The sequence below is a fragment of the Bufo gargarizans genome, chromosome 2, assembly GCF_014858855.1.
Source record: "Bufo gargarizans isolate SCDJY-AF-19 chromosome 2, ASM1485885v1, whole genome shotgun sequence".
Lineage (NCBI taxonomy): Eukaryota > Metazoa > Chordata > Amphibia > Anura > Bufonidae > Bufo > Bufo gargarizans.
Genome location: NC_058081.1, coordinates 333,786,825 through 333,807,841, shown reverse-complemented (window position 1 = coordinate 333,807,841; position 21,017 = coordinate 333,786,825). Strand labels below are relative to the sequence as shown.

General features: G+C 43.2%; 1 pseudogene; it reads left to right on the top strand.

The window, feature by feature from the left end:
• The window catches only part of LOC122925882, a 2,558,103-nt pseudogene that overhangs the window by 1,190,575 nt on the left and 1,346,511 nt on the right, over positions 1 to 21,017 (top strand).

The following is a 21,017-nucleotide window of genomic DNA, read 5'->3' as shown; positions in this document are numbered from 1 at the left end:
CCCTTCTACCCTGAAGGTCCAAGTTTTTGCCATCTCGGCCTGTCTCAACAGGCTATATTCTCGGGACCCGCTCATCAAACGCTTCCTTAAGGGAGCAGAAAGATTGAAGCCTATGATACTGAAACCCATTCCCCAATGGGACTTGTCAGTAGTTCTCAAGGGGTTAGCATCTCCCCCCTTTGAACCTTTGGAGGAGGCAAGCTTTAAATTTCTAACACTCAAGGTGGTCTTTCTTCTGGCTATAACCTCAGCCAAAAGAATTTCGGAGCTGCAAGCTTTCTCCGCTTTACACCCATACATCATTTTCTTACAGGACAGAGTCCTTCTAAAATTTCTACCTTTTTTTTAGATCTAAGGTTCCAACTTTTCAAAATATCAATCAGGTAATTTCTCTACCTGTATTATTCTCCACCTCCTCCTCTGATGTTCCAGTCCGACATCCACTGGACATATCGAGATGCCTCCAGATCTATGTGGATAGATTCAGAGAATTCAGGATAGATGAGAACCTCTTCATCCTGTTTGCCGGTAAGTCTAAAGGCCGTAAGGCGTCTAAAACTACTATTACTCGCTGGGTCAAGGAAGCCATTAGGGAAGCTTTCACCTCCCAATCCTTAGATCCTCCGGAGTTTGTGAGGGCCCATTCTACTAGGGCCGTAGCTACCTCTGTCGCGGAGAGAAGTCTTCTCCCCGTAGAGTTGATCTGTACATGGTTATGTGCGAGATTTAGTGCCATACGTCTATAAAGTTTTGGCACCAGAAGCTGCTCCACAATTTCATTGTTGCATTTATTAACTCGATTTAGCAGGTTTCCATTCATGGCAAAATGCAGAAATTTCTGGTCAGCTTCTGGTACCTGTGGTACACCATCTATCACTGTAACATTTCCCTGTGCACTCATCAGAGTGGGATCTCTCAATTGCTCTGTACCAAAGTTACCCTGAGACACCCCTATATCCAACACATTTTCCCCAGTTGGGGAAGCTTCATCTTCGCCAGCTAACACCTGCAATGGAAAATTGTCATTATCAGGTACGTCACATGACCCCACATTTTCAGACGTTTCAGTTAACAAGACATCTTCATTTTGCACCTTATCGGCACCATTGTCTTCAATGGTCTCTTCCATTAAACATTGGATTCAATGGGCCACTCATAGCAATGATTATTTAAAGGAGAAGGCACAGATTCTGCAGGAGTGTTTCTCCTCCCCCACAACTTCCAAAACAAGGGGAAGTCCCGGCCCAATATCATATCATGCATAAGTCTTTTGACGACCCCAACTTCATAGGATACAGTCTCAGCTGGAGTCTCCACCTTAATGCAAGCCACCGGGTAGGGTTTTGCATCCCCATGGATGCACAACACATTAACTCTTTTGTCCGGCACATAATTCCCTGCCACAAAGCTGGCATGTACTAAGGTGACCAGACTACCGGAGTCCAACAGAGCCCTGACGGAGCAGTCATTTATCACCAGGGTACACATCTGCGGCTCAGTTTCTAGTGCTGGGGAGGCCGCACACACTGGCACCGCATACAGTGACTGTCTCCGGCCCCCGGCACACTCCATGGGCTCTGAGGTCAGAGGGCAATAGGCAGCAACGTGTCCCCACTCACGGCACCTCCAGCACTTGGGCGCCCCGGGTCTCCTAGGTGAGAAGACCATTTACATATTTTCAGTTTCCACACGGTCGCAATTTAATTTTTTTTTGGGTGTTGTGGGACACGCATCTCTGCCCAGATCTGCACAGATTCAACCTGACAGTTTGGAGGTTGATCAGTCCCTTCCCAGAGTGGATGGGCTCTTTGAGTCGGTCCTGAGAACTTTGTCGCATTCCAGAGCAGAGTCTACTAAGAAGGCCTACTCCCGGATCATGAGGATCTTCACCTCATGGTGTAGTTCCAACCAGGTGGCGTCTACAGATCCGCCCCTCTCTGCGATCTTACAATTCCTCCAGGATGGGTTGGATAGAGGTCTCTCCCCTTCTACCCTGAAGGTCCAAGTTTTTGCCATCTCGGCCTGTCTCAACAGGCTATATTCTCGGGACCCGCTCATCAAACGCTTCCTTAAGGGAGCAGAAAGATTGAAGCCTATGATACTGAAACCCATTCCCCAATGGGACTTGTCAGTAGTTCTCAAGGGGTTAGCATCTCCCCCCTTTGAACCTTTGGAGGAGGCAAGCTTTAAATTTCTAACACTCAAGGTGGTCTTTCTTCTGGCTATAACCTCAGCCAAAAGAATTTCGGAGCTGCAAGCTTTCTCCGCTTTACACCCATACATCATTTTCTTACAGGACAGAGTCCTTCTAAAATTTCTACCTTTTTTTTAGATCTAAGGTTCCAACTTTTCAAAATATCAATCAGGTAATTTCTCTACCTGTATTATTCTCCACCTCCTCCTCTGATGTTCCAGTCCGACATCCACTGGACATATCGAGATGCCTCCAGATCTATGTGGATAGATTCAGAGAATTCAGGATAGATGAGAACCTCTTCATCCTGTTTGCCGGTAAGTCTAAAGGCCGTAAGGCGTCTAAAACTACTATTACTCGCTGGGTCAAGGAAGCCATTAGGGAAGCTTTCACCTCCCAATCCTTAGATCCTCCGGAGTTTGTGAGGGCCCATTCTACTAGGGCCGTAGCTACCTCTGTCGCGGAGAGAAGTCTTCTCCCCGTAGAGTTGATCTGTAAGGCGGCTTCCTGGAGCTCTGAATCAACCTTCATCTTTCATTATAGAATAGATGCTAAGGTAGCAGAGTTTTCGGCCTTTGGGCAGACAGTTCTTACTTCTGCCGGGCATGAGGACCCTCCCTAGGGGATTCTTCTTGATATCTCCCCATCTGTGCTGCTGGTAGGACGTAAGGGAATTGTTAATTTCTAACAATAATTTGTTTTCCCTTAGTCCTAACAGCAGCACACAAATTTTCCCGCCCTAAGTACTTTTCTTGGTATAGACATGCTGGGCTGGGGGGCAAACCCCTCCCTTTAAGGGAGCTGGAGTTCTTATATTGGTTATTCTTTGGGTTCATTACAAATTCCGCCAGTCCTACCAGTCCACGGGGGGCAGTTAACCCCATCTGTGCTGCTGTTAGAACTAAGGGAAAACAAATTATCATTAGAAATTAAAGATTTTTTTTGTTTGTTTCAAAAATGATATTTTTGTGTAAAACTTAAATAAATAAAATAAAAGTATACATATAAGGTATTGTCACATCCGGAATGACCTGCTCTATAAAAATATCAAATGATCTAAATCCTCAGGTGAACACCATAAAAAAATAAAAATAAAAACAGTGTTAAAAAATTTTTTGTCACCTTACATCACAAAAAGCGTAATAGCAAATCATTAAAAAGTCAGACACAACCTAAAATTGGAACAATAAAACCGCCATCTAAAAAAATTAGACCATGCCTAGGACAATCACCAAATTTTTTTTTTTAAATATGGCTGTCAGAATATGGAAATACTGAAACATGAAATTTTTGTTTAAAAAATGCTGTTATTGTGTAAAACTTAAATAAAAATATAAAGAAAAGGTATCACCACGTCAATAAGAACCTGCTGTATAAAAATATCACATGACCTACCCCTTAGGTGAACACTGTAAAATAAATAATAATAAAAACGGTGTAACAAAATAAATTTTTTGTCACCTGACATCATAAAAAGTGTAATACCAAGGGATCAAAGAGTCATATACACCCCAAAATTGCAGCAATCAAACCATCATCTTATCCCACAAAAAATGAGACCCTATCAAAAAAGCGTAATAGCAAATTATAAAAAAATCTGACGCACCCTAAAATTGTTCTAATCAAACCGCCATCTCATCTTGCAAAAAATGAGACCATACCTAGGACAGTCACCTAAAAAATAAAAAATAAACTATGGCTCTCAGAATATGGAGACACTAACACATGATTTTTTTTGTTTAAAAAATGCTGTTATTGTGTAAAACTTTAATAAATAAAAAAAGTAAACATATTAGGTATCTCCACGTCCGTAAGAACCGGTTGTATAAAAATATCACATGACCTAACCCCTCACGTGAACACCATAAAAAAAAAAAGTGTAAAAAATGTCACCTAACATCACAAAAAGTGTAATACCAAGCGATTGAAAAGTCATATGAACCCTAAAATAGTACCAATCAAACAGTCATCTCATACAGAAAAAAATTAGCCCCTACATAAGACAGTCGACCAAACAATAAAACAACTATGACTTGGGGGCGTGGCTTGGCTGCCGAGTCGGATGGACGCATAGCCCAGCAGCTCCTGCACCGCAGCAATATAAACCGAGCATAATGCATCTAATTCCACCTGGAACAGCCCAAAAAGAGGCCCATTCAGCTCAGCAAGCGATGGGGAAATCTAAAAGACTGCTCCCAAGGCTAAATAGCGAAAACTTAGAGAAATATTTCGAGAAAGGGAAAATCCAAGATGGCGCCCGGAGCCCTGGTGCTGCTACTGCTCCCGCCACACCACCGCTGAGCGCTCTGTCTCCAACGCAGGTCTCAGATCATTTCCCTTCTATTTCCTCTCCTATCCCTCCGGATCTCTCTCACCTCAAGACACCTCCATTTCCCGCTACCCCAGAAGACATCAGAGCGGTAAGATCGGGTCATCGGGACTCACAAGATGGCGATGCAGGCACATCCAGCTCACCTTCTTCAAGCCCACAGAAAAGGAGGCCGAGCATAGAGCTGCCTGAGGAATTTCAGGTTAGTCCGGTTACCTCACCCCAAGAGACTGAACTGTTCACTAATTACCCTGTCTCTGATAAGCTTGTGTCAGAAGACTCTCTAAAAAAAATGCTGTTGGCTCTGAAATCAGCAATGCAACAGGATCTAGCAGCCTTAATTGCTTCCATGTCTGCTAAATTACATAATGTTGAGCAAAGGGTGATACATATTAAAATGTCAGACTTTGCAACATCCCAAAATTAAGTAATTGATGCTCATAATGAAATGGCGGACGAGATAGAAAGTATAAAGCTAAAAATGGCAGACTTAGAGGATTGTTCGCGACGGAACAACATTAAGTTTTGCGGCATCCCAGAAGGTAGTAAGCAAAGAACTTTGCTGTATTTGTGGGAGGGGAGGCTGATTGCACGGCTACTTACTTGCACCTGTGAGCCCAGGCTGGTTGGGTACTAGGCTATTTATAGGCTCCTGTGGGCCTAGGCTGACGACGATTCAGCTGATTTCACTACCTGTGAGTCAGCTCTAGGATACAGCAGCATGGTGTGGAGGCTCCTTACGGCTGGGCGATGGCAGAATGTCTTAGGAGGGCGCTAGTATTCATGGTAGGATCGGAGTGGTTTGCACGGGACCAACGCTGCGGTCCGCGACATGTAGCGCTCTGAGCTGTAGCAGAGTCGGGCGCTAAATGGTTGAGCGATGGTTGTTACTTGGTTCAAGCTATGCACGCTGTGTTTTGCGTATCAATGGTAAAAAAAAAATATTAAAAAAAATGCTGTAGTATTGCACTTGATGGTACGGTGCCCACAGTGCGGTATGCGATTCGCAGTACTCTGGTTCAAAGCAGAGTTGGGTGCTAACGGTCTAGTGAATGTCCGGCTGTTTAGGGGCTCGTTGGGGGCTATTGCATATAGTTATTGGTGTAGCATGCGCCTAGAGTAGGTATGGTCGCATGTTTCTTATATCTGCTAAAAAAAAAAAAAAAAAAAAGTGTGTTTTCTGTTACCTGTTTTACATGTGGGAGCACATCTGCAGTTAACGCCAAACATGCAAGGTGTTGGGGAATCTATATCAGTGGTCTGTATATGGGGATTCATGCAGATCAGTCTAGGCGCCTCTATTTGAGTTCTGATGCTCTTCTAGGTAAGTGTGTTTAATCTATAAACTGTATGTTATGGGCACGCATGTGTCAGCGGTTCTGTGCTAGGTTATATATGCACTATATGTTGATTGATTGGCGTTGCATCAGGGTTTATGTTCATACACGTTTATGTTTTCTTAGGTGCTGCTGTGGTGACCATCTAAGAAAAAAAAAAAGCCTGCAGCATTATGTGGAGGTTCGTTCGCACCTGGGTAATGGCAGAAGGTGCCAGGCGAGTACTGGCATTCACCGTAGGATCGGACTTGGTTACACCATTGGTGACTTGTAGCGCTCTGGGGCGAGGGGGGTGGGGTGCTAATGGTCGAATGATCATGGTTAGGTTTGTTACCTTCAAAGCTACGTCCATGTGTCTGCATTTACAACTTTATACTCCATTTACTACTAAAGCTGCGTTCATGCGTTGCTGTTGCATCACATTAATACCCTATCACTTCAGATTGCATTCACAGCTGCGTTATACCTTGCTCTTCATGCTCAGAGCTGGGCCCATACCATGTTTTAGGCAGTACTCACATCCAGAGCTGTGCCTGATGAACATAGCTGCTTTCTTTCAGGTTTACGTTTCTTCCCTCGCTGGCGCCTGGCCCCGCCATTAGTGTCTCTCGCGCCTGGCGATTACGAAATCCTGTCACGACTACAGGCGATTACGAAGTCCTGTCACGACTACAGGCGATTACGAAGTCCTGTCACGACTACAGGCGATTACGAAGTCCTGTCACGTTTACTGACACGATAAGTCCTAGCACCACTACAGGCGCAGCATACGTAGCTTATCATGACCTTAAGCTCGTCCTGTCATAGCGGTAGGCATTGTGTGTACATTATGTCTTCATTATAGGCATGATTACTTCATTTTCAAACTCGGGCTGAGGGTGTTGGTGTCGCACCTTGTTCCGGGTACCGGTCCATCTTCCAGTGGGAGGTACAATAATAAGGCACAATACATGTAGTCTGTCACGTCTACGGACACGACAAGTCCTATCACTATTACAGGCGCAGCATACATAGTTTATCATGACCGTAAGCTTATTTCCTGTCACAACTGCTAGTATAGTGGGTACGTTTTTTGTCCTCATTGCAGGCAACATTAGCTCGTTAATTTCAACTAGCCATATATTCGTGCTTATGGTTCCCCAGGTCTGGTGAGTCTACACATTTCACTTGATCCATTACTAGAGTTAAGCGGCATATGCCATCCTCTAACTTTTGGGTCCTTTATAAAAATAAGAAGAATAATTAAAGCGGTGGCCTGGGGAATAAGTATAGGTGAAGTATTTGCTACCAGTAACAGTTGGTGTCTGAGCAGGGCCCTTAGCGAATAGTTGGACTTCATTTAAGCCCTTCCATCACATTCACCATTGTTCAGTCTGCAGCTCTCGGGATTCAGACCTTCTCGTAATATGATCATATGTTCGTCAACATAGGAGTAAATCGTTTCTGATTACCGACCACTCTTTCCAAAGCATCAACTTTAGCTACCTCCAAGAACAATGTGCCGTCGCATGTGACAAAGAGGTAAGGTATATAGAAGTCTCTGATATGTACGGTATATTCCGCACCTTCATCATGTAGTGTCTTCTGCGTTCAAAGCAGGTGTCGTAATGGTAGGTATATGTTTTACTCTAAGCTAAGGTCTACGCTTTTTGGCCCCTTTAGGCTGCCCTACCGCAGCAGTTATGGCACAATTCTACTGCTTGTTGTAAGAAGGGTTAGACAGGTTAGGTACACCTTTCTGATAGCCGATCCGACCACAAGTAGTAAGCAAAGAACTTTGCTGTATTTGTGGGAGGGGAGGCTGATTACACGGCTACTTACTTGCACCTGTGAGCCCAGGCTGGCTGGTTACTAGGCTATTTATAGGCTCCTGTGGGCCTAGGCTGACGACGATTCAGCTGATTTCACGCACCCACCCACGCCATCTTACAGTCACTTCATATTAGGGTGGCCCCCTTTAGGCTGCCCTACCGCAGCAGTTATGGCACAAGTCTACTGCTTGTTGTAAGATAGGGTTAGATAGGTTAGGTACACCTTTCTGATAGCCGATCCGACCACAAATATTATTAACATGGAACTGCCTTCTTATATCCAGAAGCTTTTTGTGTCTCTTATCCCTAAGCTTTCTCCTCAAGAATTAATTATGGACCGAGACCATAGGGTTCCAAAACCGAAACACCTGGGACCAGATATCCCTAGAGACACTCTAGCACGTATCCACTTTTTCCTAACAAAAGAAGTGATGATGTTAGCAGCCAGAAAACTAGGCACTCTCCCGACTCCTTACCAAGCTGTTCGATTATACACAGATCTCTCTGCGGCTACCTTGAAACAACGCAGTGAGCTTCTACCTATCACGCGCTCCCTGCGCAAACATGAAATTGTTTACAAATGGGGATATCCTATGAAGTTACTTACAGCTAAAGATGGACGCTCTCACCTGGTCCAATCCCTTGAGGGGAAAACTCTACTAAAAGGTTGGCAAATTACCATCTCCACCCCAGTCCACAATAGTTCTTATCCTCCCCAGCATCAAAAGTGATCTGCACATCTGTCTTCTCAAGTACTTTTCCTGTTCAATTGCAAGTTAGAGTCACTAAATCTACCCTCGCGCTGAAATGCCAGTTGCAGACTCTGTGTGGGCAAGCTGTGAAGATTCCAGAAGATAAAGACACAGATACCTCCTTTTCTTCCTTCAACGGATTTGTCAAGTGACTGTTCTCCGTTACATGTTTATTTTTGTTTTCTAATTATCTGCCACAGGTGGCGTAATGCGCTTTTCAGCTGAATACGTATTTACGACTACCATTGGTGCACCTCAGGTTATGTTATACCTCTCCAAGGTTGAATAGATTCCTATTCTTGGTTTCAACATGGAACTTTTGCCCCTACCTGTAGACACATTGCTATGTCTACTTCAGTTTTTTCTGTTTATTTCTTTTAATTTCTTCTAATTTTTTCCAACAATGCTTCACTTTGCGCTGTACTTAATTTTGCTTGTATCTCCTCCAGGTCTTTTTGAGCAGTGTAGCGGCCATCTTCAGCGCCATGGACCAAGACCATGGGACTGACAATTCTTTCCCTAAACTCCAGGGGACTAAACTGTCCACAGAAAAGGGCTTATCTTTGGAAAGAGGCGATGTCTGGTAAAGCTGATGTACTGTGTATTCAGGAATCCCACCTGTTGCAGAAAGATGCCTACAGGATTAAATGCCGCTTGTTCCCAATATATAGATGATCTACTGTTTGATGACAGACGTGTTATAGGACATATCTTACTCAGTGCTAAATTAGTTATCACTAGACATTGGAAGGCAGTGAATCCTCCAGCAATCTCCGAAGTAATCCAAACTCTAAATACTACGTGTAGACTTGAGAGACTTCTCCCAAACTCAATGTTAAGCCAGACTTTAAAGAAAAAGACATGGTCCCCCTGGATGTTGAGTCCCAATTATGTACCATGAATTAATAATCATCTTCTAGCATGGGCTGTTGCGCTGCTAGATAGACCTTATATTTTACAGTCTCAATTTTATTTTATTTTCTTGCTAAAGTGAAGAAATTAGAATTTAGTTTCTATCAAAGGATTGTAAGTTCTAAAAACGATTGAATACTTGCATTGTCTCCTGATTTCCTGTAATTTTTTATGAGGCAAACTGAGGGTATGTGCCTCACCCTCAACTGTATTGTACTGTAATGTTATTGGTGTAATACCAATTGTTCTCTTTATAAGTAACCTTTTGCATAATGAACATCGTCTGTAAACATATGATATGCAAAATCAATAAAAACGATTAATCATAAAACAACTATGACTTAACAACTATGACTTTCAGAATATGGAGACACCCAAATTTTTTTTTTTTGAAAAATGCTTTATTATGTAATACTGAAACAAACAACCAAAACCCGTAACAACCTGCTCTATAAAAATACCACATGATCTAACCTGTCAGATGAATATTGTAAATAACAAAAAATAAAAACGGTGCCAAAACAGCTATTTTTGTTACCTTGTCTCAAAAAATCATATGTACCTTAAAATAGTACCAACAAAACTGCCACCTTACCCCGTAGTTTCCAAAATGGGGTCTTTTTTTGTAGTTTCTACTCTAGGGGTGCATCAGGGGGTCTTCAAATGTGACATGGCAACTTAAAATTATCCCAGTGAAATCTGCCTTTCAAAAACCATATGGTCCTTTCCTTCTGTGCCCTGCCGTGTGCCTGTACAGCAGTTTACGATCACATATGGGGTGTTTTTGTAAACTACAGAATCAGGGTAATAAATATTGAGGTATTTTGGGCTGTTAACCCTTGCTTTGTTACTGGAAAAATTTGATTAAAATGGAAAATCTGCTCAAAAAAGTGAAATTCTGAAATTTCATCTACATTTTCCTTGAATTCTTGTGAAACACCTAAAGGGTTAACAAAGTTTGTTAAATCAGTTTTGAATGCATTGAGGGGTATAGTTTCCAAAATGGGGTAACTTTTTTGGAGTTTCTTCTCTAGGGGTGCATCAGGGGTCTTCAAATGTGACATGGCAACTTAAAATTATCACAGTGAAATCTGCCTTCAAAAAACCATATGGCGTTCCTTTACTTCTGCGCCCTGCCATGTGCCCGTACAGCAGTTTCAGACCACATACAGTATGGGGTGTTTCTGTAAACTACAGAATCAGGGCAATAAATATTGAGTTTTGTTTGGCTGTTAACCCTTGCTCATTTTGTTCATTTCTATCTGTAAGTAAATAAATAACTGGACAACCTACTTAGTCTCCAGGAATTAATGGAAGTGTCATAATTGTCTTTGAATTTCCTATTTGGGGAAAATGCTAAAGGTTCTGAAAAAGTGAATTTCATTTCTCAACATCAGATATATTTTTATATAAATGTATTGCACTTAAGTGTATTATTGTCATTACAATAAAATAGAATATTAGATTTATATGTATGGTATTTTTAAGTTGCTGCAAAGTGCATAGATTTTTCTTTCTTCGGGAAATGGAATGCTGCTAATTTTTTTTCCTCTCTCTCATTTTCAATTTGCAGTTTTTGTCCCACGACGTCCCGCTTTTTGATAGCATCATTTCTGACCTCTTCCCAGGGGTTGTTTTGCCAGCTCCTGACCATGGCAGTCTAGAGGTGTCCATCAGGGAAATCACCAGGAAAATGAATCTCCAACCAGTCCCTTGCTTCATCAAGAAGATAAAACAAGTCAGCAAGTGTTCCTCTTATTAATACGTGATAGCATATTCTGTTGAATATATTATAACAGACTTCTCATTGAGTGAATTTAATATATCACACTCTTTTATTACATTATATAGCTGTAATTTTAAGATATATTCACTTTATTTTTGCTGACAGTTCCTCATATTGAAAGCTATTGTTAGGCCTCTTTCACATGACCATATGACTTCTTCAGCGTTTTGCAGTCCGATTTTCACGGATCCGTTGTTCCGTTTTTTATTTCCGTTGAGTTTCCATTTCTGTTCCGTATTTCCGTTTTTCCGTATGACATATACAGTATACAGTAATCATATAGAAAAAATTTGGCTAGGCATAACATTTTCAATAGATGGTTCTGCAAAAACAGAATGGATACAAAAGACATACGGGTGCATTTCCGTATGTGTTCCGTTTTTTTGCGGACCCATTGACTTGAATGCAGCCACAGAACGTGATTTGCGGGCAATAATAGGACATGTTCTATCTTTCAACGTAACGTAAAAATAGAAATACGGAAACGGAATGCATACTGAGTACCTTCCTTGTTTTTTGCGGAACCATTGAAATAAATGGTTCCATATACGCACTGTATACGGAACATAAAAAACGGCCCGTACACGGAAAAAAAAAACGGTCATGTGACAGAGGCCTTACACATACATCAGGTATTTCTGGCCAGTTGTTTTATGCCTGAGACTGGCAGAATTGATAACATTTTTGTACACGTGACAGCTAAAAGAACCAGACGGAAAATGCTACAAGCTACGTTTTTCCTTCTAGTGCTGGGAGAAGTGTTAAAACTGATGGTAGAAATGAGCCCAAAGAAAAGGACTGGATCAGTTCTGGTATCAGATTCTCTCATACATTGTTTGCACCAGATTGGAGGAAAGCCACAATGGACAGCTTTATATATTGGGACCCAGCCGTACAACATATGTGTTAGAATACTTAATAATTACTTATATCATAAGTCCAGTTTTATTTAAATAAACACTACTCCTCTCTTGTGTGAAGGTTATGGTGGGGCGGCTCACTGCAACCCAAAAAATGGAATAAGGTGCTCAATCCGAACGGAGCGTACCCGACGCTCGTGGTGAGAGTAAGAGAGTTAGGATAGAGGGATGGCACTCTAGTCATAGACAGTGCATGGAATAGAAATATTTATTAATAATTAATATCAGCTAGCTTGGTTATGCCAGGAGATGATGATAAAAGAAATATGTAATAAAATAAAATAAAATACAATGTGGGAGATGAGCCTTCAATTAGATGCTCCTAATAAAATCAAAATAGACATAATCCATATGAAGATAAAATACCGTATTGTATAGGTAATGAACAAAATAGTCGAATGAAAAAGTAATCAGATGAAACAATAATCAAAATGAAAAATAGTTAATAATTAAAAATTAAAAAAAAAAAAAAAAAATCCTTTGAAGTAGTGGTATGGTCAGAGTTCTGTAAATAAATGTAGGTAGTTGATCCAATGGTATCCCCAAAGTAGAATAGGTAAGTCAATTAGGTCGGTAGGTGGGGACCTCTTTTAAGAGGTATAGTAGTATTATGTTCTGCCCTTTTATCCCGGGTATATAAGGTGTACACCTATAATTTAAGGGTTAATGCAATATTGGTACTGGTCATTCTTGTTCTCAAACTGGTGGAAACAGTTTACTTAGGTGGAGAGTGGTCCAGTAGTCATAGGTTGATTTGTATATACTGCTTGGTTAGCAGGTACATTACCCTCCTTCGATCGGCTGGTGAGTGGCTCCCGGCAGGCGTGCGGCGTCCGCGTGTGTTGTTCCCTCTCGCAGGGCGGGATGCTCTGCCTATTCGTTCCTGCAGGTGTTCGTCACTTCCGGTGACGTCACCTATACTCACTCGCTTTCCCGCTTGTTCCTCGTCGGCGTTCCACGTGGGGGCCGGTTGGCGGGAAAATTTGAATTTTCTAGTAGATGTTGTACTCCGGAGTTTTATGGTTTTTAGGATCCTTATTTCTTTCTAGCTAGAGTGACTTGGGTATGGCTACCGCAAAAACCCCATACGCGTTTCGGAGCTTGCTGCTCCTTCTTCACTGAAGAAGGAGCAGCAAGCTCCGAAACGCGTATGGGGTTTTTGCGGTAGCCATACCCAAGTCACTCTAGCTAGAAAGAAATAAGGATCCTAAAAACCATAAAACTCCGGAGTACAACATCTACTAGAAAATTCAAATTTTCCCGCCAACCGGCCCCCACGTGGAACGCCGACGAGGAACAAGCGGGAAAGCGAGTGAGTATAGGTGACGTCACCGGAAGTGACGAACACCTGCAGGAACGAATAGGCAGAGCATCCCGCCCTGCGAGAGGGAACAACACACGCGGACGCCGCACGCCTGCCGGGAGCCACTCACCAGCCGATCGAAGGAGGGTAATGTACCTGCTAACCAAGCAGTATATACAAATCAACCTATGACTACTGGACCACTCTCCACCTAAGTAAACTGTTTCCACCAGTCTGAGAACAAGAGTGACCAGTACCAATATTGCATTAACCCTTAAATTATAGGTGTACACCTTATATACCCGGGATAAAAGGGCAGAACATAATACTACTATACCTCTTAAAAGAGGTCCCCACCTACCGACCTAATTGACTTACCTATTCTACTTTGGGGATACCATTGGATCAACTACCTACATTTATTTACAGAACTCTGACCATACCACTACTTCAAAGGATTTTTTTATTTTATTTTTAATTTTTAATTATTAACTATTTTTCATTTTGATTATTGTTTCATCTGATTACTTTTTCATTCGACTATTTTGTTCATTACCTATACAATACGGTATTTTATCTTCATATGGATTATGTCTATTTTGATTTTATTAGGAGCATCTAATTGAAGGCTCATCTCCCACATTGTATTTTATTTTATTTTATTACATATTTCTTTTATCATCATCTCCTGGCATAACCAAGCTAGCTGATATTAATTATTAATAAATATTTCTATTCCATGCACTGTCTATGACTAGAGTGCCATCCCTCTATCCTAACTCTACTACTCCTCTCTTACCTGCCCAGGGCTATTTCACACGAGAGAGTCCATTGCGGGAATCAAGCTCCCTGTGTGAGTGTGATCCTCCACTCTGGACTTGCAGGAGCGCACGGCATTATCATGATTTATAATGCTATGTGTCTCTGCATGGCCTTATTTCTACAGAATTATACTGACAGCTTTATGTCACTATGATTCTGTGGAAAAAAGGCCATGCAGAGACACATAGCATTATAAATCATGATAATACCATGCGCTCCTGCAAGTCCAGAGCAGAGGATCACACTCACACACGGAGCGTGATTCCCGCAATGGACTCGCTCGTGTGAAACAGCTCTTAGGGTTTGTATTAAAGGTGGTAAAAGCTATCAGCTGGATGTCTGGGCTATTTAACTCACATAGGATTGCCTAGACTATATACATTACAGTAATCCCTGAAGTGTTAGTATTGCCTGTATGGACAAACCCCAACAATAATCAGTTTTGTTTCTAGTCACTAAGGTCTTGAAGACAGGTAGAACTTTGCGAATAGGATGACTAGAAGTTTCCTATGGTAAATCTTATATTGCAATTTGCAGATTGCAGTGAACTACTACTTCTATTAATCTCCAATTTAGAACTGAAGAAATTGGTTTACCCAACAAATTATTTTTAAAATATTACTTTTCAATAACACTTTTACTTTTTGTCATTACCCCATGTGACCTGCTGAAATGAGTATGTTGAGCATATGGACAATTTCCTCCTTATTCACTTTTCTGCACGAGCAGATGGGTTAATTTAGGATTGAGCATGGTTTAGGCTTCCTAGTACTATTTATTAGACAAATACAGGGCTACATTTGTTTTGTTATTTTGTTGTTTTTGACCATTATGTTAAAATATTGTTTGGGCACTCCATGCCACTGTGACACAATATAATACTCTGGCAAAATGAGGCAGATTTATTAAAGAGGACCTTTCATGGGAATTTTCTAGTTTAATTAAATACCTTTCCTTGCGGGCTACCCCCTGCTGATGCTGACACCCTAGTTATTTTTTTCAAATACCGCTCGTATGCCCCACTGTGCCCCCTTGCAGTTTTTGCACTCATAATGTTAATCCTGAGCATTGGTACAGGGGGGAGGAGTTTCCTTGCGGGTTTACCCCTCCCTATGCTGACACCATGGATGTTTTTTTCAATTACATCTCGTACACCCCATTTTGCCCCCTTTAGTTTCCGCGCACAGTATGTTAATCCTGAGCATTGGTACAGGGAGGAGGAGATGCAAGTGTTTTTCAATGGGTCTCCTTCTCCCTGGTTGTGCCGCGGTCTAATCACAGCAGAGAGTATCACAGCCAGGGAGAAAAAACTGCTCACCTTCTCCCTGGCTGTGACTTTTTCAACTGTGATTGGACCACGGCACAGCCAGGGAGAAGGAGACGCCCATTGAGAATTCCTGGCATCTCCTCCTCCCTGAACCATTGCTCAGGATCTGTTGTGCGTCTCATTTTATCTTCCTTCTGACGGATCAGAAGAAGGGTCAAATAAATGAAGATGTCAACCAGGCCAAAAAGGCAAAATAGTGGCCCAGTCATAGAATGTGGAGCCTGGGAGAACAGCTTGAAAAGTCCACAGAGTGGCCCAATGACACAGTGTTGAAGTAGCAGCAGCATAAGGAAGCCACAGAGTGGCCCAGTAACATAGTGTGGAGTTAGCCGGAGGAGGCACCAGACTGACATAGTATTGAGTTAGCAGCAGCATGAGGAGGCCACAGACTGTCAAGGTGACATAGTGTGGAGGTAGCAGCAGCATGAGGAAGCCACAGACTGGCAAGATGACATAGTGCGGAGGTAGCAGCAGCAGCATGAGGAGACTTGAGTGGTGAGGTGGCAACAACAGAGTAACACGGTGACAGAGTGAGGAGGTGGGTGGCAATAACAGTACCCGCTGATGATGGTGGGTGTAAGAATGAGCACTTGGCATCAGATGTGTGGCATCATCAAGTGGCAGCATCACAATAGTAGCTGAGGCAGGTAGCCAGAAGAAACCAGTCGCTTTTGTCAAGGTTTGGGTGAGGCAGCATAGATTATCATTTTGGGTGGACAGGTGAGTTTTTCCTTGGGGCAACTATGGCCCCCGCCGCACTAAACACCCGCTTTTATGCCAGACTACTGGCCGGGCAGTACAGCTTTTCAAGGGCAAACTCGGCCAATTGCGGCCACAAATCCAGTTTGGCTGCCCAGTAGGTTAAGAAAGCTGCTCATCATCGACTCTACACTCAAGCTGCTGAGTCTAGAGTCCAAAGCACCCATGGCGGTGGAACGAGAGTGCAGATGGCCCCCCAGTCAGACCTGCAAGAGGATGAATGATGGCGCAGATAGACATCGGCCAACTGACTACATAGGATGTCTGTATAGTTCAGTTTGTCCTTCCTGTCAGCGGGTGTAAAAAATGCCTCCATTTTGGACCAGTAGCAAAAGTCAACAAGGTAGAGAGTCATAAGTCATCGCTCATTCAGCTGTCACTACCCAAGCAAGTGAGCATGCAGCGGACCATTTGCGCAAGTCACTCGGAGGGACTCGCTGCCTCCATCTCCACTGCATACTGCCACGGTGTGCCTGGGTCATCTGCCTTGTCTTCCTCATCTCCTTCTTGCTCCTCCAGCTGTTCCTGCTCCTCCTCTCCTCTCACCTATGTAGAAAAACACCCATTTTACTAAAAATGTAACTCATTTATGCCCTTTCTCTGTTTGTATATTCTGTCCAACATATAGAGGGTGGAATTCTAACGGGTGGAAATGTTTCATATAAGCCTATGTTGTGGAATGCCGTTCTGCCGCTGCAGCTCAAGGAGGGTATGTTTGGCATTGTATGAGTGGCTGAAGTGCATGCAAAGTTTCCTGGCCATTTTTAGGATGTCTTGCAGATGTGTGGAAGACTTCAGGAACCGCTTGACAACCAGATTGCACACGTGCGCCATACAGGGTGCATGGCTCAGCCCTCCTTGACGCATCACTGACTCCATGTTGTTACCGTTGTCGGTCACCATGGTTCTGATTTTGAGTTCTCACAGAGAAAGCCAGGATTTGATTTCTTGATGAAGGACAAGGAGCAGTTCTTCCCCTGTGTGACTCTGTTCACCCAGGCAAATGAGGTGTAGAACAGCGTGAAACCGCCGTGTCCTGCAGATGTGGTATGCTGGAGGAGCACTGTGAATTGTCCCTGCAGTGGAGGCTGAGGACACGATGGTGGATGAGGAGGCAGAGGCAATTTTCGCAGGACCAATGGCATGAGAACGTGGAGACGGAATCGGTGTCACCTGGCCAAGTTGCTGGTTTGGCTAGGCATGAACCACATTTACCCAGTGGGCCATAAAGAACATATATTGTCCTTGACAGTAGTTATAGCTCCACACATCGGAGCTGCCATGCAGTTTGGAAGACACCGACAGGCTCAATGACTGACCTAGCTTCAGTTCTACATATTTGTGCAGGGCTGGTACTGCCTTTTTGGCACAGAAATGACAGATTGGGACTCTCCACCTCGGCTCGGAAAAAGCCATCAGTTCTTTGAAGGGTACAGAGTCAACCACTTGGAAAGGAAGGGACTGCAGCACCAGTAGCTTAGTCAGGAGCACGTTCAGTTTCTGCGCCGTTGGATGAGTGCATACATACTGTTGTCTCTTAGCAATCGCTTCATCGATCGAATGCTGACACAATGACTGACAAGGAGTAGTAGGGTGAGGAGCAGGAGCATCAGGACAGGTAGATGATGGGAAGGACAGACAGCACCCTTCGGATGAGGTGGTGGAGCCTTGACTGCCTGAAATAGGGTGTGTGCCACTGGGTGATGCAGAGGTTGCTGCAGCAGGCTGGACCGCCACATTGGAGCCATGGATCTCCCAGGCCACTTTATGATGACGCAGCATATGTTGACGCAGGGCCGTAGTGCCAAAATTGGCACCCAGGCCACGCGTCACCTTCTGTCCACAGATTTGGCAAATAGCCATGTTCAGCTTCTACGGCGGCTTAACAAAAAACTGCCACACCGCAGAGTAAGTGATTTTATCCCCAACACTCCGCACTGACTGACTGCTACTGCCTATGCGTACCTCTGTGAACCCCTGCACCACTACTTTCCAAGCAGGTAGGCTCCTGCAAAGCTAGTGGTCTACCCCAGGCACATTTGTCTCCCAACCTCCCACTGCTGCCACCATGATGACTCTGAGCCAGGAGCCTGACCACTCGCAACACCAGCTCCCACGCCAATCTCCTCATCACTGCTTGCCTGCTTAGCGGAGGAAGCGGCGGATGCCTTCTCCAGATCCTGGCTGGGCAGTAGCTGCTGACTGTCCTCTAGTAAATGAATGTTAATGGCTGTATCACACAGCACTTGCATCCCAATAACAAGAAAGGTTTGCTGGAATTGTAAAGGTATCATCTATTGCAAACCTGAAAGCAGCAGTATAATGGCAATTTGGATCCCCAGTCAGTGCAGCAAGGTGTAATAAGACTGCTCATATTACTCAGGCTGTACACTCACTATTGGAACCTGTTCTCCTTTTAGAATGTGGAAAAATGCCTCCCTATCCTTTTCCCTAAACTTCTAATGATCTTTCCCTGAACTATTCAGCTAAAAAAAGTTTTAAAGTCTCTCTCTCCCTGCACTAAGTAGACTGGAAAATAGCTGAATCCAAGATGGCTGAGGCTATTTATAGGGCTGTGACATCACAGGGGTTGGCTGCTGATTGGCTGCATGCATGGCATTGTGGGTGATCCCTCATTCCCAGAGTTCTTTGCTCCACGTCCTAACATGTGCAGTAGCCAATTTAGGAAAAGATGTGATTTGTTAACACGAAGCGTCAGGAAATTTGAATTCAGTGCAAATCAAATTTTTTCTGAAATTCGGATCGGATTCCACTTCGTCAACAGTGGTGAGTGGCAGGGGCAATATTCGAATTTTTAATATTTCGCGAATATTTATTATATATCTCCAATCGTTATTTTCTTCATTGTGAAAATCGGCAATCGGAAAATTTGCTATGAAAATTTGCTATACGGAAATTCGCTAAACGAAAACTCTCTATCAACACTACTCCTAAAGTCAAAGGTATTGCAGCTTTCTCATTGGCCCACAAGCAAGAAGCAGTGAGGGATCATGGATACTGATTAAAAAAAAATCTAGAATATTCGCGGTTATGAAAATATAGCACTATATTCTAGATATTTACGAATTCTGAAAGTGCCAATATTCGCGATAAAAATTTGTGATTCAAATATTTGCGAGCAACACTATTCGTCAACTTCAATTCGCTTATCTCTAGTTATAACGGAAAATAACACAATTGTAAGACAGAATTCAAAATGGAAAACTTCAGAGGAATTCTGTTTTGATCTGTCATAATAGAGGTCTATGGGCAAAGATATGTCATGCCCCACTCTGACGATGTGCGGAGGTCGGCCAGGATAGCAGCATGAGTTTAGTGTTTGTTTTGGAGCCGTGCTGGATCCGTCTCTCATCAGGTGCACTGGGTGGGGTCATTAGTTTAAATAGCACACCAGCCCAGTGCTCTGAGCAGATTATACAAATCATTGTGGTCTTGGAAGCTAGAAAGGAAGGTTGTCTGTCTGTTCCAGCTCAGAAAGATAAGTGTGATTCAAGTTTGGTTGTTTTGTGTCATCTCTCCCATCCAGGTTCTGTGCAAGCAGGCTGCTCCAATTTCCCCTCTTCACCATCTCAGGGAAGTTAGGGTTTTCTCAGCCCAGGCACAGGGACACATCACACCTACCTTAAAGGTCTGCATGTGGGCTGAGCAGTGCAGGGAAAGAGGTCAGGGATTAGCTAGGAGGTGACCCTTCCCCTGTCTCTCGCCCAGAGCCTGGTTGGTGGGTTATCTGTGAGTCTGAGTGCACGCCCGCCGTGACAAGATAATGGATCTGTCTGGTTTCTGTTATCCGGGAGGATAAGAAAGTCCTGTGGATCTGTTATGTTTGCTGATAGACCTCTATTATGATGGATCAAAGCAGAAAGCCTCTGAAGGTTTCCGCTTTGAATTCCATCTTACAAGCAATAATGTAATTCCTAACGCTGATGCAAACCCGCCCTTACATAGTTTCTGATTTTTTGGCTCCCGCCAAACAGCTGTTTGGCAATGACTATAGACTGCCATGATCAAGAGCTGGCATTAAAGTCAATGGGAGCAGTGCTGCAATAACAAGCTCAAAGTTGACCAGAATTAGTACGGAGTATCGAACCCTTGCGAATCAGCTAGTTATGACCGACCTTGATGATAGGCCATCACTTCATAAAAGGTGGAAAACCTAGTTAATAAATTTGGTTGTTTTACTGAGAATGGTGTTTAAAACGTCAGTCTTAGTAAGTCAGCCTTCATTGTGTTCATCACAGAGACCACACAACCCCACGCCAGGAAACAAGTAGACTGTAAGACTATGGCATACAGGGGCGAACTGGGAACTTAAAGTGGCCTGGGAAAAAATAATAAAAGTGGCCCCTTTTTGTATTCAGATCCAAATTCATGGAAGGCATGGCCAGCAATACCATATTGTGGCACATTATACCACCCCAACAGAGCCAAATACCACAGTCCATCACAAAATACTGCCAGCAGCAGAAAATACATCCCCAAAAACTTATATATCTTCATAATCGCGGATATTCTAGATTTTTTTCCATCAGTAACCTCCCTTCTTGCTTGTGGGCCAATGAGAAGGTTGCAATATCTGTGTCAGAGCTTAGCGACATCACTAGTAACCAATAGGAAAGTTGCCTACCCCTTATTATATAAGAAACTCCCCAGCGGCTATTTTCTGCAGTTTTCTTGCAGTTCTGAGAGAGCAGTGACATTGCTGTACTTTGTGCTTTGCTGAGTCAATTACATTAGATAGTTAGTT